The 24,967-nt window shown below is 42.2% G+C and overlaps 1 non-coding gene across 1 annotated transcript; it reads right to left on the bottom strand.

Moving 5' to 3' along the window:
- Positions 1–22,590: 22,590 nt before the first annotated feature.
- LOC141583825 (U6 spliceosomal RNA) lies at positions 22,591–22,693 on the bottom strand. The gene has a single exon (XR_012516721.1). It is a non-coding gene; the product is annotated as a U6 spliceosomal RNA (small nuclear RNA).
- Between the last annotated feature and the right edge of the window lie 2,274 nt (positions 22,694–24,967).

The raw sequence follows: 24,967 nt of genomic DNA, 5'->3' as shown, positions 1-24,967 counted from the left end.
AGCGAGGTATCAGTCATCTCTGGTTTGAGAAAGCACACACATAGAGTGGATGAGCTTTGCCTAAGACATGTTTGAAATACACAGTTCCTGGCAGGTCCCTGGGTACTCCTGCAAACTCAATACCTCACCCTTAGAATTGTGGGAGACAAATTAAGTCCCTCAAATGCTTAAAAAAACTGCAGTACTGAAGCAAGCCTGGCCCAGCTGGCTGTAGTTGCAAACAGCCCGAGATGATAACTCAAGACTGTACCAGGTTCTGGTATTTGAAATGTGACTAAATCCTCTGGTTTCTGTGTATGTCCCACTTTTAGAAATGGGACTAGCAGAGTAATGGTGGAGGGTGGGAGAGGAAGATAGAAAATTTAAAATTGATGCTAGCTGGTTATTTTGCTCATCTTCATAGTGTCAAAACCCCGTTTTTTTAAAGCCCCCAAACTCCTTAAGTTGATAAGCAACTTCAGCAAAGTCTCAGGATATAAAATCAATGTGCAAAAATCACAAGCATCATGCACCAATAATAGACAGCCAAATTATGAATAAACTTTCATTCACAATTGCTACAAAGAGAATAAAATACCTAGGAATACAACTTACGAAGGATGTGAAGGACCTCCTCAAGGAGAACTAAAAACTGCTGCTCAAGGAAATAAGAGGACACTAACAAGTGGAAAAGCATTCCATGCTCATGGATAGGAAGAATCAATATCATGAAAATGGTCATGCTGCCCGAAGTTATTTATAGGTTTAATGCTATTCCCATCAAGCTACCATTGACTTTCTTCACAGAATTAGAAAAAACTACTTTAAATTTCATATGGAACCAATAAAGAGCCTGTATAGCCAAGATAATCCTAGGCAAAAAGAACAAAGCTGGAGGCATTACGCTACCTGACCTCAGACTATACTACAAGGCTGTAGCAACCAAAACAGCATGGTACTGGTACCAAAACAGAGATACAGACCAATGGAACAGAACAGAGGCCTCAGAGGCAATGCCACATATGTACAATCACCTGATCTTTCACAAACCTGACAAAAACAAGCAATGGGGAAAGGATTCCCTGTTTAATAAATGGTGTTGGGAAAACTGGCTAGCCATATGCAGAAAACTGAAACTGGACCCTTTCTTTACACCTTACATAAAAATTAGCTCAAGATGGATTAAAGGCTTAACCATAAGACTTAAAACCATAAAAACCCTAGAAGAAATCCTAGGCAATACCATTCAGGACATAGGTATGGGCAAAGACTTCATGGCTAAAACACCAAAACCAATGGCAACAAAAGCCAAACTTGACAAATAGGATCTAATTAAACTAAAGAGCTTCTACATGGAAACAAACAAACAAATAAACAAACAAAAACCAAAAAATCATCAGAGTGAACAGGCTAACTACAGAATAGGAGAAAATTTTTGCCATCTATCCATCTGACAAATGGCTAATATCCAGAATCTACAAGGAACTTAAACAAATTTACAAGAAGAAAACAAACAACCCCATCAAAAAGTGGGTGAAGGATATGAATAGACACTTTTCTCTTTTTTTCTTTTATCTCTTCCTCATTCTTATTTTTATTGTACTTTAGGTTCTGGGGTACATGTGCAGGTCATGCAGGATTGTTGCATAGGTACACACATGGCAAGGTGGTTTGCTGCCTTCATCCGCCCATCACCCACATCTAGTCTTTGTCCCCTCATTATCCCTCCCCACCCTCCCCATCCTCTGCTGTCCCTCCACTAGACCCCCTCAACTGTCTGCAGTGTGTGATGTTCTCCTCCCTGTGTCCACATGGTCTAATTGTTCAACACCCATCTATGAGTGAGAACATGTGGTGTTTGGTTTTCTGTTCTTGTGTCAGCTTGCTGAGAATGATGGTTTCCAAATTCATCCATGTCCCTGTGAGGGACACAAACTCATCGTTTTTTATGGCTGCATAGTATTCCATGGTGTACATGTGCCACATTTTCTTTATCCAGTCTGTTGTTGATAGACATTTGGGTTGGTTCCAGGTCTTTGCTATTGTAAACAGTGCTGCAGTGAACATACATGTGCATGTGTCTTTATAACAGAACAATTTATAATTCTTTGTGTATATACCCAGTAATGGGATTGCTGGTTCAAATGGAACAGATGCTTTTCAAAAGAAGAAATTTATGTGACCAAGAAACATATGAAGAAATGCTCATCTTCACTGCTCATTAGAGAAATGCAAATCAAAACCACAGTGAGGTACCATCTCATGCCAGTTAGAATGGCGATCATTAAAAAGTTAGGAAACAACAGATGCTGAAGAGAATGTGGAGAAACAGGAACACTTTTACACTGTTGGTGGAAGTTTAAATTATTTAAACCATTGTGGAAGACAGTGTGGCCGTTCCTCAAGGATCTAAACCAGTAATACCATTTGACCCAGCACTCCCATTATTGGGTATGTACCTAAAGGATTATAAATCATTCTACTATAAAGACACATGCACACATATGTTTATTGCAGAACTATTCATAATAGCAAAGACTTGGAACCAACCCAAATGCCCATCAATGATAGACTGGATAAAGAAAATGTGGCACATATACACCAAAGAATACTATGTGCCATAAAAAAAGAATGAGTTCATGTCCTTTGCAGGGACATGGATGAAGCTGGAAACCATCATTCTCAGCAAACTAACACAGGAACAAAAACCAAACACTACATGTTCTCACTCATAAGTGGGAGTTGAACAATGAGAACATAGAGGCACAGGGAGGGGAACATCACACAACAGGGCCTGTTGGAGGGTAGGGGACAAGGGGAGGGATATCATTAGGGGAAATACCTAAAGTAGATAACGGGTTGATGGGTGAAGCAAACCACCATGGCACATGTATACCTATGTAACAAACCTGCATGTTCTGCACATGTATCCCAGAAATTAAAGTATAATTAAAAAAAATTTTTAATATGGAAACCAGGAGTCCAAATAAGGTGTTGTCTCTCTCTCAGACTCACTTTGTAACATGGGAGCCATGTAGATAGATTCATGAACTCTGTCACTAGTTACCAGACATGAGCTCTATGAAGATAGAAATGTCTGTCTTCTGTTTTGTGTAACGTAATCCCAAGGCCTAGAATAGTGTTCTAATCATATAATAGGTGCTTAATAAATAAAAATGTTTGTGGCATGAATAAATGAATGTATCTTGAAATTAGGTAATGTTGAATGAGTTCTAAACTCAGTTTCACATCTCACATAGCCATGTGGCTTGGGTAAGTCACTTCCCTTTTCTGAATCTTCATTCTTCCATTAGTAAATGGGATAATCAGATCTAGCTGATGAAAGTGGTAGGAAGAGTAAATGAGTTGGGTTATGGAAAGGATTTAATAGAATGCTCAGTACAAAGTTGCACAAGTATTAACAGGATTCTGGCATTGCCACCATCATGACTGCTGAGGGGCTTTCTCCCAGCATTGAGGGAGGGCTCTCCATTTCGGTAGAAAGATTCTTAGGAGTCTAATCCACTTTGGATAATATTGTGTCCCCTTGTGCTTTTTCTGGGGCCATTTACTATTATAGGCATCTCCCAAATCATGTTTTCTTTCCTGTTTAACAAGCCCTCTTAATAATACCCTGGACCTCCTTTTGTCTTAGAATTTCTTACCTTTCCCAAATCATCATATCAAAAAGACACCTGGACTCATATGTTTATTGCAGCACTGTTCACGATGGCAAGGATGTGAATCAACCCAAATGTCCACCAATGGAGGACTGGATAAAAGAAAAAAAGTGTTACATATACACTATGGAATACTACTCAGCCATGAAAAAGAATGAAATCATGTTTTCTGCAGTAACATGAATGGAAATGGAGACTATTATCCTCATGTAGGTGAAACAACTCAGAAACAGAAAGTCAAGCATTGCATGTTCTCACTTAGAAGTGGGAGCTAAACAATGGATACATATGGACATACAGAGTGAAATAATAGACATTGGAGACTCCACAAAGTGGGAGAGAGGGAAGTGGGACGTGGATTGGAAAACTACCTGTTAGGTACAGTGTTTGCTATTCAGGTGGTGGGTACTCTAAAACCTCAGACTTCACTACACAATCTGTGCATGTAAGACATGTGCTTTTGCACCCCTTAAACATATTAAAATTTTTTAAAGTTAAAAATAACAAAATAAAAAGGCTTTTGAAGATGGTGAAAAAAAAGAACATTTTACCTTTCTCTCGACATGTAAGATTTACAGCAATCCATCTGACTCATCATCCATGCTGCTTATGAGAGAGGACCAGGGGATGTCTTTGGAGCCAAATGCCAGGAGGGCTCAGATCTATCCAGACTGTTTCCCAGGGCTCTCATAGATGGGTGGTATGTGCCAAAAGATGCAAAAAGCCGTCAGGAAAAGCACAGCGCCTAGCGGGAATGGCTGATGACAGACACCTCAGAGTGCAGTCAAGGTGGCTCTGGGAAGACCTTTCCTCCTGTCTCCTGTAATAACATCCTCTCTGCTGGTACTGGGATGTGGGTTGTCATGGAGATGGGGTTGGGCTGCTGAGCAGAGAAGAGTTATGCAACACTGAAATTAGAAAATGTTATTGTGGTTTTGACTTACACAAGAATTGACCAAAATGTATTCTTTTAAGATGAGAATGTGACATTCCCTCTGATATCAATAAAATCTCCTAAGATTCAGCAAGCAAGAGTAATTGCTACCTTCCTTACGTTAGTCAGAAATCAAGACATCTTTTCAGAGGGTCCTAGTAGTGGTAACATCACTCACTCACCCACTCAAGTAGCAAGTGATTTTCTGGTCTCTAGAGGAGTCATCCACTGAACAAATAAATCTGTAAGTACATAAAAATTTCAAATTTTCATCAGTTCCATGAAGCAAAAGTACAAGGTCCTATGAAAGAAAATTACATGAGAGAAAAATTTAGATCTGGGTCTCTTGGAAAGCCTCTTTGAGGAAGTGACATTTCAGCTGAGACCTGTAGAATGGAGAACTAGCCAAGAAAAGAATGGAAGAATGGGAGAGGAGGGTGTTTTGGGCGAGTGGGTGGGTAGATGTGAACATGGGCGTGAGTGTTCCAGGCTTTGAGGTGAGAAAGAGCTTGCTGTGTATGAACATCCAAAAGAGGACTGCATTTGTGAGGAAAAGTTCCAGGAATTTGTATTTATCACCACTGCAGCAATCTCATGCTTACCTACTGGGAAGCCTGGACAATCCTTGACTAGTCTTTCTTTCATAGCCCTAGGAGATGATACGTGATACAGGAACTGTCTTTATACCAGATGCACTTTTTGACCTTGAGAAGGTTGCTCTCAGAACCCTCTTGGTGGCAGAGAAAGACACCACCTCCTTGAGACAATAGCTTCTTAGGTGAAGAACTGTCACCTGTGAGTGTCTTCCTGGGCTCAGCATGGTGTTTGGTATACATTAAAAAAGTTTGTTGATTAAGGGAGAGGAGGAATTATTGTATGCATGAAAAAGGAATGCCTGAACTTTGGAGAGGAGGAAGAATCTGTCCACAGGGGATAGGACTGCCTTTAATTAGATGCCAGATGTATCATAAACTTCTGGAAGCATCTCTGATTTGAGCAGGAGCTGACGTTTAAGCCAGTAGAAAGACCAGTGGGAACCCATAGGTGTCAAGAAGCAGATGGCTCCAGTTCAATTTGCAACAATTACAAAATGGCCCAGTGGAAGGCCTGCCAGTGGGGATGAGCTCTGTCTATACAGCTAGGGAGTTAGATGTATGCCTGCCTGACCTGCACTCACAATCCAGGCTTCTTGCTTTATATCTTGACTGGGGCTTCGTACAGATTGGATGCTGCTATTCTGGCTTGAATTTCCCTGGAAGGCAGCATCTATTGGAGGTTTCAGCTTCAATATTCCATTTCTGACTTAGCACCTTAGTCAGTTCTTCTTGCCAGCGGAGTCTGAATTCCCCCTCTCCACTTATTCGAAACTACCTTATGGACAAAAAGGACTGGGGCACTTGAAAAGAGCTTTGAGTTGGCTGGGAGTTAGGAGAATTGAGTTCAAATCTCAGCCATGTTAACTTTCTGTAAAGCCTTGGCTCACTCTTGTTCAATGCTTGGGTTTGAGGCTTTCTATCTGTAGAATGCATTAGATCACTGGTTTTACAACTCTTCCTTCCGTCCTTCCTTCCTTCCCTCCCTCCCTTCCTCCCTCCCTCCCTCCCTCACTCCCTCCCTCCCTCCTTCCTTCCTTCCTTCCTTCTCTCCCTCCCTCCCTTCCTTCCTTCTTTCCGTCCCTCCGTCTTTCCCTCCTTCCCTCCTTCCTTCCTTCCTTCCCTCCCTCCCTCCCTCCTTCCCTCCCTCCTTTCTTCCTTCCTTCCCTCCCTTCCTCTCTCCTTCTCTTCCTTCCCTCCCTCCCTCCCTTCTTCCTTCTTTCCGTCCCTCCTTCTTTCCCTCCTTCCCTCCTTCCTTACTTCCCTCCTTCCTTCCTTCCCTCCTTTCCTCCCTCCCTCCCTCCCTCCTTCCTTCCCTCCCTCCCTCCTTCCTTCCTTCCCTCCCTCCTTCCTTCCTTCCTTCCCTCCCTTCCTCTCTCCTTCTCTTCCTTCCCTCCCTCCCTCTCTGCTTCCTTTCTTTCCTCCTTCCCTCCTTCTTTCCTTTCTTACCAGGTTTCTTCCCTCCTTCCCTTCCTTTTTCTTTACCTCCCTCCATCCTTCCCTCCTTCTTTCCTGTGTGTAGAATATAACACTTTTTCTTCTAAATCCATATTTGTTGGAGGAATGAATGAGTGAAAGGATGATTCATTTGAAATTTTAATATATTGAGATTCTGAGTCCGACAGAGGTGGGGTCCATGATGTCTCCCAAAGACGCCCTGAAACACTTACAGGGAGTCCTGTGGACTGCGGTTTTAAAACAACTGGATAAGACAAATTCTAAGGCATCTGTCTGACTTTTAATTTTGTGATTATTCACTGCTGTGATCGTTAGAGAATACTTCAACCATCTACCATTTTTAAGATGAAGAAGGAAAGACAAGGATAGCACAGGTCAATCCACAAATTGTCAGAATCACAGTTCATTAGATCTGAAAGAATTCTTCATTACCATGCAGTTCAGTCCAGTGCCTACTCTGATTGATTGGTTGATCGGGAAGCTATCTCTGGAGCACTCTGAGAGAATTCCGCAGTTATGACACAACTGGAAAGAGTGCAGAGATCCATTAGTGATGGCTGCAGAGAGTGCAGAGGTGGAGAATGATGGTGTTTCTGCCATTTAAATATGCCACCTGCCTGTCTATTAGTACTCACTTAATATTACATATTGGGAAACTGAGGCCCAGAAAGGACAAAGAACACAATTATAGCCCATGGTTAGTAAGTAGTAAATCCAGAATTCAAACAAAGTTTGGCTGTCCCTGGTTTTCCTGCTTTATAACTCAGCAATTCTAGAGGGCCCTGCTGTTCTGAACTGTGACCATGATGAACTGAGTTCTGGCTTCTAACTTGGTCTGCAGGATACCTTAGGCTGCATCATCAGCATTGACCGTTCTAACAGCTGGTTTCCCTTCCTGGATTGAGCTCTATCTTTTTCTTTCTCTATCCTCTTCCTATGACTGCCAGGAACTTCCTTGCTGCTATATTGAATATTGCTCCTTGGTACCACACTGTCCTGTTGCTGTTTGCTTTCTGGTTCTTTCAATATTGCCTGTTCTTGACCACTCCATCACCAGGCCCCTACAACCACTTCATTAAGAACATAAGCTCTCAGGTCAAATTGAACTAGTTTCTAGACCCAGCCACTCATTAGCTGGACAACCTTGAGCAAATCAATTAACTTAGCCGAGCCTCAGTTTTCTCACTTGTCAAATGGGGACAGTAATAGAATAATAGTACCTCTCTTAAGTAAGATTGTAAAGATTCTTAGAAATCGGTACTTAATATACTTACTACAGGGTTAGTATATGATAATTGATTCAGAAATGTTAGTTACTCTCCTGATAATGATAACTAATTAAAAATTACTTTGATCATGTATCATTATCATCATCTTGGGCACCAAGCTGCATGCCTGTTCATATCTTCTTGAGATGGTTATAAATAATAATAGCAAAATGGTAATTCTCTCCACTGTTGAGTTTTGCTGTATGTCAGTGTTTTACATAAATATCACTTGTCTACCTATGTATTATCTATTAATCAGTTTATATTTTTTATCTTCCATCTATCTGTAATGCACAACACCTCTGTGATGTAGGTATTATCATCCTTATTTTACTAGAAAGAAAATAAAGAGGCTTAGGGAAGAAGTGCAGCTAGCTCAATTCATATAGCTGCCAGCTGGTCCTGCTCCGACTTGCACCAGAGTCTGTCCAAGTCTGCACTTAGATCTGTCTATATCTATACTGCCTCCTAACAATAAGAGGAGCGACTTCTATGCATCCCAGTGGTGAGTCCAAATCCTTGCCCCAGCTTTTCCCATTTTGCCATGTACTTTTCTCCAAACTTTCTACTTCCCTCCACAAACCACCAACACAGAGACTGGCTGAGGACACATCACAGAATGAAAACCAGAGAGGTTAAGTAACTTTCCCAGCCTCTTCCAGTACCATGTGGAGAATTTGAGATGTTAGCACTTTGTCTGTCTGTCTGTGTCTGTCTCTGTCTCTGTCTCTGTCTCTCTCTCTCTCTCTCTCTCTCTCTCCCCCTCTCCTCTCCTTTCCTCTTCTCTCTCTCTGTCTCTCTCTCTCTCTCTCCCTCCCTCTCCTCTCTTTCTCTTTCTCTCTCTGTCTCTCTCTCTCTCCCTCCCTTCCTCTCCTCTCTCTCTGTCTCTCTCTCTCTCTCTCTCTTTCTCTCTCTCTCTCTGTCTTCTCCATGGTAGCAGCTACTAATCCAACTGCCTTCCCTTTACCAACAGCAGACAAACAGGAAGCCACATCTTGGGTGCCCCCAAATGTCACAAGAACAGTCTGCAGAACACTGGGTTTCAAATAGCAGTGGGATATTAGCAGCATTGTTTCCCTGCCTGTGGAAAGCACAGAGTCAGGGAAATGGCTGAGTGTTTTCGAAGGGCGAGATAATTCCGTGTGACCAACAATAACATTTACAGTTATTTAAGCTTAGATAAGGGTAATTAAATCTCACGCTTCATGGGCTAAGCTGATTGCCTGCAGGGGTCAAGGAGGACCACCCTCCTCCTCAGTACAGCATCCACAGAGCGATTATCCAGGTGCATTGTGGGCCCTCGCAGGCAGCACGAGTTTCCTCTAAGGCTGAGGCACCTAACAAGGTAGCCCCCATATCAGCATCTCAGGGGAGGGGGCTCAACACATTAGATTGATTGCTTTACTGCACTGTGGCTAAAATGCAGTCTCTGGAGTTATATGGCCCTAGATTTGAATTCCGGCACTGTTAAGTGCAGGGCGACCCTCAGGGAGTCACTTGACCTCCATTTGAATTAGTTTATTTGCTTGTAAAATGGAGATAGCACTGTGTCATTGGGTGCTTAAAAATATGAAGAACAGCTAGTATTTATTGGGTGTATTCTAGAAGCCAGACTGGTTAAGCGCTTTTCCTTCCTTAATTCTCACAAAAGCCATGCGGTCATCCCCCTTCCTTTCATCATCCTGCTCTCTGATTACCCTCCTTTGGCAGATGAAGAGACTCAGGCTCAGAGGAGGGGTGACTTCCCCAGGATCCCATTCTAGAAGTCAGTGCATAGCAGGCATCAGGTGACACTCTCAGCTAAGGTGACTCAGGGGAGTTGAGGAAGGGCCTACTTAAAAAGGGGTGGGCCAGGAAGGTGGTTAGTGACTCTCCCTAGGCTAAAAGGCAGGGGATGGAGCCATTACCAGCACTTGGAGAGAGTAGCTGTGACCTAAGAGAGGACTTCCCTAAAGGGGCTGTGGCCCCTCCAGGTGGGCAAAGAACAGGGGACAGGGTGTGATGCCGTAGCCCTTACTCTCCTCCAGTGCATTAACTGAACCCAAGTGGACCATACAGATAAACTCTCATGGCACAGAGCAGGGTGGAGAAAGGCGGAAAGGATCCAGAGAAGCAAAGCAAAAATATCCAGTTCTCTCTGACTGGAGGGTGATAGAGGCAGGAGGTGACCTGGGGCAGTCTGAGGCCCGAGCCCACCTTCACCGCCTGCTATGCTGCTTCCCACCAGGCGGCACACAGTAAGTGTTTGGTAAATGATGGCTACCAGTTTGTTTGCATCTTCTCCACACCCCACAAAAGAAGGGGAATGCATGATCATTTTGTCTCAAGTGGAAGTTGAAGCCTTCTCCCTACCTCATGTTGAGAATAGAGATTTTCTATTTCATATGAGGAATAGACATGAATGTCCTCCACCATGAAAAGAGGCTGGGTAATTGTCATTTTACCCCTGGACAGTCACACAGACCACTCTGGCTAAGTGTGAAGATTGGAGCAGGGCAGACTGGAGGGAAGGTGAAGAGCGGCTAGGAAGCAAATCTCAGCCTGGAAAAGGCAGAGACAGCATGGATGAGGAGGAAGGGGCAGAATCAATGACTGGTTCAGGATGTAATAGCTGGATGTGGGGAGAGAGGAGATCCAGGGTGATGAATGAAGAGAAATGGAATGACATCCTGCTCTGGGCTCAGAAAAGAGGGGCATGGAGGAATAAGTGGGCCACTTTTGAGAAAATTATCGGTGTTAGTGACCCGGGGCTGCTGCATGCCCAGAGAGGTGGGAGATGTCAGAGCAGCTAATTGTTTCAGGAGGATGGCTGAGTTAACGGATCAATTTATAGAGACGGGTTTTCCAGCTCGGGCAGGTAAAGGCAATTCAGTTCAATTTATGTCCAGTGAAAATAGACACTTAAGAGGAAAATATTTGCAGATCGGTATAAATTCAATCTTGCCCCTAATGCCAGAGACAAGCTGAAGGTGGGGAGGAGGAGGAGAAAGGGGGATTTCCCTCCTTCCCTCCCTCCCTCTCTTCCTTCCTTCCTTCTTTCCTTCCTTTGCTCCCTCGCTCCTTCCTTCCTTCCTTCCTTCCTTCCTTCCTTCCTTCCTTCCTTCCTTCTTTTTCCTTCCTTCCCTGCCTCCCTCCCTCCCTCCCTCCCTCTACCTTAGAGAACAGCTAGTGCTGCTTCTGGGTGGAAAGAAAATTCAGTTTGCATGCATTCTTTCTTCATCTGCAAAATGGGGAGAATTACCCACGTCATCTCTGTCTCAAGGTTGTGAAAATTCAAGGAATGTTTGAGAAAGCCCTTTACAAACTGAGATGTGACATATTCATGAACTATATAATGAACTATTCAACGTTTGGTATTATTACTACATTACATGCTGTAATAGAAAAGAAAATCAGTGACTTGAGTCTCAAATGGGCCTGATTTTACACCCTTAGCTTTTATATTTACTAGTTGTGTGCCTTTGGGCAAGTACTTCACTTCTCCGAAACTCTACTGTCTTGTCTTGAAAGTGGGAATAGTAGCACTTTTCTAGCAGAGGCATTTTTATCATATGAGAAAACGTATGCCAGCTGGCTAAGACAGTACAAAGTGAGGATGATAATTATTACTTGATTGATAAACCCAGGATAGGGTTCATTAAAGACAGCTTCCTGAAAGATTTGCTATGTGCATTCTCTGAAAACTCTAACTTAGGGTTGGCTTCATGAGGATTTCTCAAGAAATATAGATTGAGTTAGTTTTGGAATGATAAAAGCTGTCAAAGATTAATAAAATCTGAGTAGAAAGGGAGAAGAAAGTCTGACATTCTAGGATGAGAGGTCAAATGGAGTATAAGTGTGAGGATGAAAATAAATATGGTTTGTTTATGAGGTAAGGGAATCCCTGAATCTAGAACTTTGGGGGTGGGGAAACCATTAAGATGATGGCTGTGATCCAGAGGTCAGGATCAAACACACACAGGGGCTAGATGGGTGACATGCATGAGTTAAGATTGTTGGGGAGACATAAGGACTGTTGTCTCTGATTGTACATCAACCTGAAAACATTCCCAGTGGTTTATTATAAAATCCTGTGCAGACAAACAAAGCACACAGGCCCTTAGATCATGAGTTTGAGATCCGCACTGAGTCCAAATCTCATCTTACAGAAAGCAAAAATAATACTCCAAAGAACAATGACATTCCAAAATTAGTGATTGAGTGGAGACTTGAAGGGCTGCAGAGAGAGGATGGGTTACTAGAGGGCCCCCCACCTACTCAGGGAAATCCTGGAGAGACTTAGTGGAAAGAGATACTTCCTCCCTTCTGTACAGAGTGGTCTGTGTGTCTGTCCAGAGGAGGTTAGGGGTTAAGGTTGACTAGTGGGAGGAGACTTAACATGCACAGATCCCAGCCATCACTAGGGATTGTCATGTGTATTTCAGGTACATTGCTCTGATTTAATCTTCAAAGTAGTCCTGTGAGAGAAAGGTATTAATGTCCCCATTGTCCAGATGACAAAACTGAAAGTCAGAGGTGAACTGGCTTCTTTGTGGCAACATAGATTGGGGTCGGAGTTATATTTGAACTTGAATCTGCCTAGATCTCAACTCAAGTTCTCCCCTCTATCCCACTCCTGGCCAAATGGCTACCTGCTTGATAACTATGCTGTTTTCTTTCTTTGTGCTATAGACTCCCATCTGCCTTGGGCAGTGTTCTATCCTGCTATAAAAAGACTGGAGCCCACAGTGTTATCTTGAGTCTATTCCCCAGTGGCTCCCTGCGTCTGTACCTTCAGGAAAGGTATGGGGGTGTGGGCCACCCACTGATAATTTTAATGAAAAGTAATAAAAACTGAGGCCAGCTTGTCAGGTACTGTTGGAAATCTTGCGTCACTGTCTAAAATAGGCCCCAGAGCAGCATGCCCATGGGAAGCAGGCACAGCCCTGGGAGGTGTCTGTGTTACTCAGTCCCCTCAGTTTCCTCTGCATCATCTATGTTCCTTAGTCATTTTTATTTCTGCAGACTACAATGAGTCCTAAGGTATCATGATACCTGCTGACGGGCTTTGAATGTTTTAGAACCCCAGAATGCCTCCTCCATCACCAGTCTTGTGGCTTAAAGATGCAGCCCTACAGGATGTGTCAGTGAATCCTCTGACCCAAGTTTACCTGTCCAGCCTCTTCATCTGCCATCTCCTTCCACCGGACACACAAACACACACACACATGCATGCACACACATGCACACACATACATATGCACACATGCTCACAAACACTCACACAGGACACATACATACATGCACGTACACAAACATGCATATACACCCACACATGCAATTCATGTGCATACATGCACACACATGTGAGCGCACACACAGAATCATGAACATATATGCACACACAAGCATACGTGTGTATGTGCACAAACACAACACTTTATGCTCTAGCAAGAGTAGATTTCTTTTTCTACTCTCTACATGCCATGCTGCATCAGGCCATCCCATTCTATATGCTATTCCTATATCTGCTATATCCCAGAGCATTCAACAGAGTGGACATCTCTCAATTTTCTTCTGAACAGCACTTCTTCCTTTGGGGAACAGACGCCCCTCTCCAACTCTGTAAAACTGGTGAAGCTGTCAATCCTGTAGCTTGACAAGATGACTTGAGATACCTAACAGAGTGCTCCAGTTCCCTCCCTCTGCAGATGTGCGTAGTGATTGTTTTCGGGCTGTAGAGTCTTTTTTTGTTTTGGAACCCTAATGTAGATGTTGAAAGGGAACCTCATTGTTGCTCTGCGGCTCTGGAGTCATCTTAGCTTGAAGCTTGCCAGAGTTATCACTCAGCCTTGTGGAAGATACCTGTTTGCAAATGAAGCCAACAGTAGTCAAGCTGGAGAGACAGAGACAGAGACAGAGAGAGAGAGACAGAGAGACAGAGAGAGAGAGAGAGACAGAAAGAGAGAGAGACCTAATGACATAATCCTTTGGATCTAGTCATTCTGGAAGTCAGATCTATTCTTCAGACTTCCAAGTTATTTAAGCAATTTATTTCTCAGTTTTTTTTTCTTTTTTTTTTTTAGCTTAAGGTATTTTAGGTTGTTATTTTGTTAACTGTAACCCAAAGTTCTGATGTTGCAATAATACAATGTTAATGACTTAACCTCTATTGTATTAATATTAATCTTCTGAGATGGATGTTATTATGTCCACTTTTCAACTGGGAAACTGAAGCTCAGAAAGGTGAGGTGAAGTAACTTGCCCAAGGTCATGCCCACTGCCTCCCACCATAATGTTACTGTCTTAACCGCCTCATGTTTCTATTTTAGTCCAGGCAGCTCCAGAATAGCTTCCTCTGGGAAGCCTTCCCTGAATCTTTTACGATGAGTTGGACCTCTCTTCTCTTCTCTCATTTCACTTTGAGGATCCACCCTGAACTTGTCAGGGTAGGCCCCAAGTTATATGGTAGTACCTACAGCCCTCCAAATATCAGTAACTAAATATGACAAAAGTGTATTTCTAGCACATGTTACATGCCCAGTTAGGGTCCACTGAGTGGGATATGTGCATTCAAGTCACTCAAGGAGGCAGGTCAGTGGAGGCACCATCTTGAATTCTAGTTCCACAATCAATGAAGTTAAGCAGAAGGGAATAATGGGAATTAATAGCAGCCCTTAAAGGTGTTTGCCTATAGGTGACGCATGTCACTTTCACCCATGCTTATTTGGCTAATGTGAGTCAAATCACAGTGCTGGAGTTCAAGCAGGTGGGGAAGTACAATACTACTATGTGATTGGAAGAAAAACACCAGAACCTTTACTGTGACACAGTAAGCTCCATGAAACGAAGACTGTCTTATTCATCCCCAGAACTCTGACACCACGCACAGGGGCTACTGCAAAGTAGAAGCACTGGGAGAGTGTGTTCAATGGATCTTAGAGTGTATTGCATAGTGCCAATTGTTCATATCAATGGAAAACATTTCTAGGGCATGAATTATCATTGTCCCTGTACCCCCAGCCCCTGGTTCCGTGCCTGACGTTAGTAGACATTTACTGAGTAGTTATCAAAGGATTCCTGTAGCATTATCAATATATGATATCTGCTCACATTGATGCCTATCATTTCTTTCTAACTGGTTGGGCACCATTTGTTAGTACAAAGGCCAGAGCAGCAAACCTGGATATGCAGAATGTACTGTGATCATATTCTAGAAAAAGGTTAGAGAGCTCATGCCAGCCTTGAGCAAAAGAAAAGTCTTGGACAAGCCTGGTAGGAATCCAACCAAATAACAAAAGATTCCAAGAAGGAATGGGGCTTTTGCTGGAAATCAGTTTGCTGTCCCAAGTTTAGAGACAGTAAAGAATAAGGAAGGCCAAGTGTGGTGGCACATGCTTGTAATACTAGTATTTTGGGAGGCCAAGGTGGGAGGATAGCTTGAGCCCAGGAGTTCAACACCAGTCGGGGCAACACAGCAATTCCCACCTCTACATAAAATGAATGAAATTAGCCAAGCATGGTGATACATGCCTGCAGTCCCAGCTTCTCAGAAAGCTGAGCCTAAGAGATCAAGGCTGTAGTGAGCTAGGATTCTGCCACTGCATTTCACCTTGGGGAACAGAGTGAGACCCCATCTCTTTTAAAAAAAAGTATATGTAGGATGGGATCAAGGGAACCAAGATATATATGAAAACCTGAGCTATCTGGGGAGAGGGGCTTATTATTATTTTTTAACTTGCCAAATTATGTTCTTTGTATTTTTGAAGAAACTGTATTCTTTTGGCATAGTCATAGCAAAAAAGCATAGCTCATGAGTTGTGTTGGCATCCGGTTCACTCCTTTGCTCCCAGACTGTAAACTCCTTGAGGGTAAGAACAATCTTATTTATCAGTGATTCCACCTCAATTTTACCTAGCACAGGACGTAGCGGACAGCAGTGATTTGGTAAATGTTAGGTGATTGGTACTGAATGTGCACACACAAACCTATGAGGAACAGGAAAGACTCTTTGGAGCAAAGTTGGAAGACAGTAGTCATTAAAAGAGACAGGTCTCACTGCAGCATTATGAGATAGCGAAAAAGTCTGAGTCTCCATCATTCTCAGGGAATAGGTGATTCCACTGAGTAGGAATATTTATAAGAGCCAATCTCTTCAAACAGAGAATTCCTTTCAAAAAAACAAATTAAAAAAAGAGAGACCACCAGATTGGGTGACTATCTAAGCAGATCACTCACTCCCTGACTTTTTAAGCAGAGCATTCACCCTCCCATTTTGTGAGGACTCGGAGTTGCACAATTGTCCCGTTCTGCATGGTCCCAGCACACAGCTCTCAGGGATACTGGTGTGTGCAGAGCCACCAGACCCTGCACTGAATGGTATGAGGGCACTGTGCTTTATGTTTTAATTGGGCTGATATTAACCATCCTCAGCTTTGTTTTACTGTCCTCTGTCGAAGTCAGATTGTCAGCTATTATATTTTTGTCATTTCTCACTAGCAGAGTCTTTTTCTATGAATAATCTCCTGGTGTTTCATAAACAAGATAAATAAGCCTTAACATTCAAGCACACAAACCATCTAGTGAGCACTCCTATTTTTAAGACGCTGTGCAGGATGCAGTTAGGAAGCTATGAGGTCACCTGAAGGTATGTGTTTTGTACCTAATGCATGAAGAACAGCCATTATTTTTTTCTTTCTTTCACTTGGGGGACCTCAAGCAGGTTACCATTCCTTTTTAAGATACAATTCCCAGGTCTGTACATTGGGAATAATAACAGGGCCTATCTCAGAGGTTTGTGGTGGGGAATTAATTGGAAAATGAATGCAAATGTTAGGTGTTGTTTTATTTATAAGAAGCTTGGAGACTGGTACAGGAGATAAGACCCATAGATAAAGTCTGCGGAAGGTCATGTGTTTCAGGGGCTACTAGGGAAGTGGTGATGAGTTGGAGGTTTGAAGAACTGGGAGGATGCTTAGGAAGGAAAAAAAAAAAATCCGGGCAGAAAAAATAGGCAAATGGTACAGAAACTGGAAATGAAACAGTTTGCACACGGAAAATAGACCTTTCTTTTGAGGGATCCAGAAAAGTAATACAAGATAGGATAAAAAAATGCAAATTGAGTCTAGCCAGGGTTGCAAATCATGGCTGAGGGTCACACTGGCCCATCGCCTGTTTTTATAAAGCCTGCAAACTGAAAACATTTTTTTTTTCATTTTCATATGGTTGAAAAAATTAAAAGAAGAATTTGCTATGCATGAAAATTATATAAAATACAAATTTTAGTGTCTACAAATAAAGTCTCACCGAAACACAGCCACTCCCATTTGTTGATGTGGAATAAGGTATTTATGGCTACTTTTGGATGACAAAGGCCGAGTTAAATAGTTGAGACAGAGATCATAGGGCATGCAGAGCTTCAAATATTCACTCTCTTGCCCTTTACAGAAAAAGTTTTGCTGGTTCATGGTCTAGATTCTAAAATGACCTAGATCTAATCAGTGATTAGATTCAACCTGTATCCCACAGGGAGATACAGAGCTGGGGAAACAGTGGTGTCAGGCATAAAAATGCCACCCTTTCTGATTATCATGGGCTCGCCATGTCCCCATTAAGCACCATCTCCTCTGTCATGTTCCCCAAATATGTGCTTTCACCAAAACTTCTGTCCTTTGAAAAGACAAACCCATTCTTCCTTTTCATGTGGGAATTTCTAAAATGAATATTCAAATGAGCTTTCTACCTTACTTACTAAGTACAGACAGCTCTGGGCCTCACGCTAATCAGACTGGGTGCCATTCTGTAAGTCATTTTGTGCAATTTCATGTTCTCTCTCTCTGAAAGAAGAATTACTTTGATAGATTAAAGCCGTTTCCTTATTGGAATGGGCATTTTGTCTCTTTCTCTCCACTCTTGTCCACTGTCTCTCGATGCCTCCAAGGTAGGGAGGCCCTAATTTTCCTGAGTCGCTCTTGGTAAAGCAATTTCTCATCTCCACCAGCACTCCAGGGTCTCATTTGTAGAATGAGGGGGGCTCTGACATGGGTAGAAAATGGAAGGGGCTGGAAGGTGACCTGCTCCTTCCTTCTGTGGATTTGTGTTGTAAAATATTTTCCACACAGAGGCAGATGCTCCTGGTCGTTGGTCAAAGGGATTTCTTTTAACTCTGGTCTTTGCAAGGGCTATGGAAGGGCATATGGAGAATAATTGAGCTCCCACTGTGGAATAAACTAGACACTGTGCTCTGTGAACTTGAACCTAAATAGCTACATTTACAACTCTGTGTAATATTCAGGCATAAAATGAGTAAAACACTGGGTTAACGGTTAGTTCTTTCTTAGTGAGATTTTGGTGCACATAGTAATGCTTACACTTCAGTGTATTTAAGAATTACTTGGGGGACTATGTTAAAATGCAGATTCCTGGACCCCATCTCCAGTGATTCAAATTTAGTAGGTCCAAGGTTAGGAGTGGGAATCAGTATTTTTAACCAAATCCTTGGATGATTCTGATGCCAGTACTCTCAGAACACCCCTTGAGAAATGCTGTCCCAAGATAACATTATATCCCCGGCTTTTTTCTTAAGCTTGCAGGAGATAGCCTAAGGACCTGGCACACAAGGGTCACAAAATAAACAGTGGCTGCTATCATTGCAATGTAGGTTTTGTCCTCATAGACATTATTGCTATATATATTTTTTGTGCTTCTGAACTGTGTGGTTTGCATTTATATTATATCTGTGCAGATTCATCCTGGATTCATGATTAACTTCTTGGAACTTCTGTTTCCTCCTTGGTGGAAGAGAAAGACAAATACCTAACTTCAAAAGAATGTCAGTTGTTATGCTAAATGCGAGAAATTCTCAGGTCACCAACTGAATTTCTATTGCTTTTTTTCTGATTCCTAATTCCTTCTGCATAAATCCTCATGCAGGGAGGCAGTTCAGATGGGGCTCTCTGCTTTGCCCTGTGACCTTCAGATGAAAATATGCTCTGCCCAGGTAATACTCTCTGCTGGGGTGGGGACTGTTTTTGGGACTATCCAGGATGAAACACATACAATTTCATTGGTAGGTTTCTGCAGCAGGAGGCACAATGGACCAAACATGGGGTCAGGAAACCTGGGTCTGCCCAAACATTGCAACCGGTAGTACAACTGGTTTCTGTCGACATGCAGGGAAAGGTAACATACACCTAATTTTCTAATCATACTATTTTCTATTCATAATGTTTGTTTGTTTATTTACTATTTTTCTACTCATACATTTATTTTATTTTATTTTGAGACAGGGTCTCACTCTATTGCCTAGGCTGGAATGCAGTGGTGCAATTTTGGCTCACTGCAACCTTCACTTCCTGGGCTCAGGTGATCTTCCCACCTCAGCCTCCCTAGTTTAGCTGGGACTACAACTGGGCACCACCATGCCTGGCTAATTTTTGTAGTTTTAATAGAGACAAGGTTTCACCACGTTGGTCAGGCTGGTCTGAAACTCCTGGGCTCAAGTGATCTGCCCACCTTGGCCTCCCAAAGTGCTGGGATTATAGGCATGAGCCACTGCACCTGGCCTCATACATTTTTTACTCAAACTATTAAGTGTGGCAAAACTATAGTCATAATATACAGTCAGATTTCAATAAACATCTGGGCACATTGTTAACCCCTTATACACCATCTAACCCTTAACCACTGCAATGAACAGTTCATCTAATCTTGGCTTCTAAATGGAGAGAAATAGCTCCCCCTGAAACTTTCCTTGAAAATGAAACTTCTTTAAGGGGTGTTCATTACTAACCATGGTGGAGTTCATTTTAGAATCACAAGCCGTTGAAACTTCATGTTAAGACTTCTGCATTCTTGAAGGGGTTACCAGTGGCAGCTCACCTAGTACCACTACACTTCTCTTTACTACATCAGGGCTGCAAAAATGAACAGGGCAGTGTCACCAGCTTTTCCAAGCTTAAACAACAGTAAGAAAGACAGACACAACTAAAAGAAAAAAGAAGTCTATGGGATAAACTAAAGGTTTGTGCAACATGCGTGGGGGTGTGGTCATTAGCAGGGATGATGAAGTCCTGGGGAAGGGAGGGGACGGAAGCTGTCTGGAAGAGATGCCCCCTGGACTTAGGGTTGGGAAGAGAAGCTCCTGCATGAGCTCAGGGAGTGTTCAGGCATGGGCATGGGCATGGGCCTGGGCATGGGCCTGGGCAAAGGCCCAGAGGTCACTCATTCACTGATTCATTTGCTAACCATTAAAGACAAACAAACAAACAATATTTGAGGGGACTAAGTCAGGCATGGTGCTGTGGGTTTGAATGAAGGCAAATGGCATGCTTGGGGAAATAGAAAGGTGCCTATTTTGGTAGCAGTGGTGGCTGAAAGGTATCTGTGAGCAATACAGAAACCCTGGAGTACATAAAAAATAGCAGGAACTCAATGCAAGCAATGCAATGGGTATTCACAGTCAGAGAGAATTATCAATAGATAAATAATGTTCCTGACATCTTCAGACCCCACCACCTCTTGTCAGCCAGGATCACTCTCAGAAGTGTCCCCTTCACCCTGGCTTTGAGAGTCTCCCCAGAGCCTGGAGTCAAATCCCTCCTCCTTCGGTGTCTTTGCTATGATTGATAATTTGTACCAAATCCATTTTGGGAGGTTGTTTTTCTTCCATGACATACATCACAGGATATTTTTATAGCTTGATGAATCTAACACATCTGTGTAATCACACAGTTTTCAAAAATCCAGATGTTCCCCAGAGCACCTCTGGCTCCCACGCTCTCGCAAACATTTGCTGTAAACACCAAAGGCTGTTTGTTGGTTTTAATGTTCTAGCTCATCTCATTACCCAGTGAAGGTGAAAGATTGAAGCCAGATAGTGTTGCCAGTAAATGTTTTCGCCCCTAATGCATCTATTTCTAGTGACTGATTAGTATGCAGTGGGGCCCGCAGGCCTACACAGTCTAAATGGCCAATCGTGTTCTGCCTGCTGTGGTGCAGAGAGGGTAGTCAGGCAGGGTGTGTGAATTCCCTTAGGTTTTCTGGCCTGCAGTTCCCAGCTGAATAGAGGGCTCAGTCAGCTGAGATGAAACAGGGAGAAACAAGGAACCATTATCAAGCCCTGTGCCACCGGGTTACTGGGACAATGCTATGAAAGCTGAGTGTAAAATGTTAACTGTATTTGGAATATGAACAAACCTACACAAAAGGTAGCTATTGTGCTTACTCTTATAGGAGTACTTTATAATAAAGACATGTACATACTGTCTTTTTTTTATTGTACTTTAGGTTCTGGGGTACATGTGCATATCATGCAGGATTGTTGCATAGGCACACACATAGCAATGTGGTTTGCTGCCTGCATCCCCCCGTCACCTACATCTGGCATTTCTCCCCATGTTATTCCTCCCTGACCTCCTCAGCCCCCTGCTGTCCCTCCCTTGGCCCCTCCGAACAGACCCCAGTGTGTGATGTTCCCCTCCCTGTATCCATGTGTTGTCATTGTTCATCACCTGCCCATGAGTGAGAACATGCTGTGTTTGATTTTCCATCATTGTGTCAGTTTGCTGAGAATGATGATTTCCAGATTCATCCATGTCCCTACAAAGGACACAAACTCATCATTTTTTATGGCTACATAATATCACATGGTGTATATGTGCCACGTTTTCCTTGTCCAGTCTATTGTCGATGGGCATTTGAGTTGGTTCCAGGTATTTGCTGTTGTGAACAGTGCTGCAATGAACATTCATGTGCATGTGTCTTTATAATAGAATGATTTATAATCCTTTGGGTATATACCCAGTAATGGGATTGCTGGGTCAAATGGAATTTCTATTTCTAGGTCCTTGAGGAAGCACCACACTGTCTTCCACATGGTTGAATTAATTTGCACTCCCACCAACAGTGTAAAAGTGTTCCTATTTCTCCACATCCTCTCCAGCATCTGTTGTCTCCAGATTTTTTAATGATTGCCATTCTAACTGGTGTGAGGTGGTATCTCAATGTGGTTTTGATTTGCATTTCTCTAATAATCAGTGATGATGAGCATTTTTTCATATGTGTGTTGGCCTCATATATGTCTTCTTTTGTAAAGTGTCTGTTCATATCCTTCTCCCACTTTTGGATGGGTTTGTTTTTTTTCTTGTAAAACTGTTTTAGTTCTTTGTACATTCTAGATATTAGCCTTTTGTCAGATGGGTAAATTGCAAAATTTTTTTTTCCATTCTGTTGGTTGCTGGTTCACTCTAATGATTGTTTCCTTTGCTGTACAGAAGCTCTGGAGTTTAATTAGATCCCATTTGTCTATTTTGGCTTTTGTTGCCAGTGCTTTTGGTGTTTTAGTCATGATGTCCTTGCCTATGCCTAGGTCCCGCGTGGTTTTGCCTAGGTTTTCTTCTAGGGTTTTTATGGTATTAGGTCTTACATCTAAGTCTTTAATACATCTGGAGTTAATTTCAGTGTAAGGTGCCAGGAAGGGGTCCAGTTTCTGCTTTCTGCACATGGCTAGCCAGTTTTCCCATCACCATTTATTAAACAGGGATTCCTTTCCCCATTGCTTGTTTTTGTGATGTTTGTCAAAGATCAGATAGTTGTAGATGTGTGGCATTGCCTCCGAGGCTTCTGTTCTGTTCCATTGGTCTATATCTCTGTTTTGGTACCAGTACCATGCTCTTTTTTTTTTTTTTTTTTTTTTTTTTTTAAATATGGAACGCTTCACGAATTTGCGTGTCATCCTTGCGCAGGGGCCATGCTAATCTTCTCTGTATCGTTCCAATTTTAGTATATGTGCTGCCGAAGCACATATACTAATCTTTTGATTACTGTAGCTTTGTAGTTTAATTTGAAATCAGGTAGTGTGATACCTCTGACTTTGTTCTTTTTGCTTAGGATTATCTTGGCTATGCAGGCTCTCTTTTGGTTTCTTATGTAGTTTAAGGCGGTTTCTTCCAGTTCTGTGAAGAAGGTCATTGGTAGCTTGATGGGGATAGCATTGAATCTATAAATTACTTTAGGCAATATGGCTGTTTTCACAATATTGATTCTCCCTAACCATAAGCATGGAATGTTTCTCCATTTGTGTTCTCTCTTATTTCTTTGAGCAGTAGTTTGTAGTTCTCCTTGAAGAGCTCTTTTACTTCCTTTATTAGTTGTATTCCTAGGTATTTTATTCTCTTTGTAGCAGTTGTGAATGGGAGTTTGCTCATCATTTGGCTCTCTGTTAGTCTGTTATTGGTGTATAGAAATGCTTGTGATTTCTGCAAGTTGATTTTGTATCCTGAGACTTTGCTGAAGTTGCTTATCAGTTTAAGGAGATTTGGGGCTGAGATGATAAGGTCCTTCTGAATATACAATCATGTTGTCTACAAATAGAGACAATTTGACTTCCTCTTTTCCTAATTGAATACACTTTATTATTTTTTTCTCTTGCCTAATTGCTCTGGCTAGAACTTCCAATACTATATTGAATAGGAGTGGTGACAGAGGGCATCCTTGTCTAGTGTCAAATTTTGGAGGGAATGCTTCCAGTTTTTGCCCATTCAGTATGATATTGGCTGTGAGTTTGCCATAAATAGCTTTTATTATTTTGAGATATGTTCCTTTGATTCCTAGTTTATTGAGAGTTTTTAGCATAAAGGGCTGTTGAATTTTGTGGAAGGCCTTCTCTGCATCCATTGAGATAATCATGGTTTTTGTCTTTGGTTCTGTTTATGTGGTGAATTATGTTTATAGACTGGCATATGTTGAGCCAACCTTGCATCCCCAGGATGAAGCCTACTTGATCATGATGGATAAGCTTTTTGACTTGCTGTTGCAATCAGTTTGTCAGTATTTTACTGAAGATTTTTGCATCTATGTTCATCATGGATATTGGCCTGAAGTTTTCTTTTTTTGTTGAGTCTCTGCCAGGTTTTGTGTCAGGATGATGTTGGTTTCAGAAAATAAGTTGGGAAGGATTCCCTCTTTTGAGTTGGTCGATTAGGCTATTGAAACTTGTGTATGCTTCATGAAGTTCTCGTGATGTGTTTTTCGGCTCCATCAAGTTGTTTATATTCTTCTCTAAGCTGTTTATTCTAGTTAGCTTCTCATCTAACCTTTTTTCTAGATTCTTAGTTTCTTTGCATTGGTTTAGTACATGTTCTTTTAGCTCTGAGAAGTTTGTTATTACCCATCTTCTGAAACTTGTTTCTGTCAATTCATCTGATTGTCTTTATAAAGCTTTGTGGTAATGAAACTTAACCCTTAATCTGAAGACAGAACACTAGAGAAGGAGTCAGGAGGCTCTGGCCTGAGCCCTAGCTCTGCCACTGAGTCACTGGATGCTCTTAGGCACATCTCCCACCTTGTCAGGGAACCAAGCTGTCCATTGATAAAGTGAAGAAGTTGCTCTGGATGATACCTAAGGGCTCTCCCAGTTCTAATTCTTATCTTAAGAGGCTGCTACAAAAGTGAGAGGAAGCATTTCAAACTCTGGAGGCTGTTCACTGATCACCTAAATTGGACAATGTAGATGCTTTTCCCCTTTGAAGCCTTAAAGAGCAGGTAGGAGGAGATGGTTTTGAGTGAAATGCCTTTCTCTTCTTTGTCCTCCTAAGGAGTCCCCTTCCAATCTCCTATCTCTATTTAGCTCGTACCTCTTAGTGGGGTCTTTCTCCAACCTCGGCCTGATGACTCTCACAATGAGACAAACTGGGTCTCTTCTGTTACTATGTTTGTTAATGTCTCTTCTGTTAATACAGATTGAGACTGTATATTTTATAATTATTTCATTAATGTTGATCTCTCCCACTAGACTGTAGGCTCCATGAGAGCTAGGACCATGTGTGTTTTGACCATCATTCTATCACCCCCAATCAGTAGTTACTGAATGAGTAAATAAGTAAACAAATGAAGTTTTGCCTGGGGAAGTGGGTTGGGTTAGATAGCTATCTTCTGAGATCTCAGAGCCCTGGGATCTTTAACAAAGCAAATATAGGAATGCAAAGTGATGGGCAAGTGTAAATATTGGCAAAAAAAAAAAAAAAAAAAAAAAAAAAAAAAAAAGCCAAATAAGCAGAAAGGAATCACCTGTTATCA

Source organism: Saimiri boliviensis, chromosome 2 (assembly GCF_048565385.1).
Source record: "Saimiri boliviensis isolate mSaiBol1 chromosome 2, mSaiBol1.pri, whole genome shotgun sequence".
Lineage (NCBI taxonomy): Eukaryota > Metazoa > Chordata > Mammalia > Primates > Cebidae > Saimiri > Saimiri boliviensis.
This window is presented reverse-complemented; position numbering and strand designations above follow the sequence as displayed.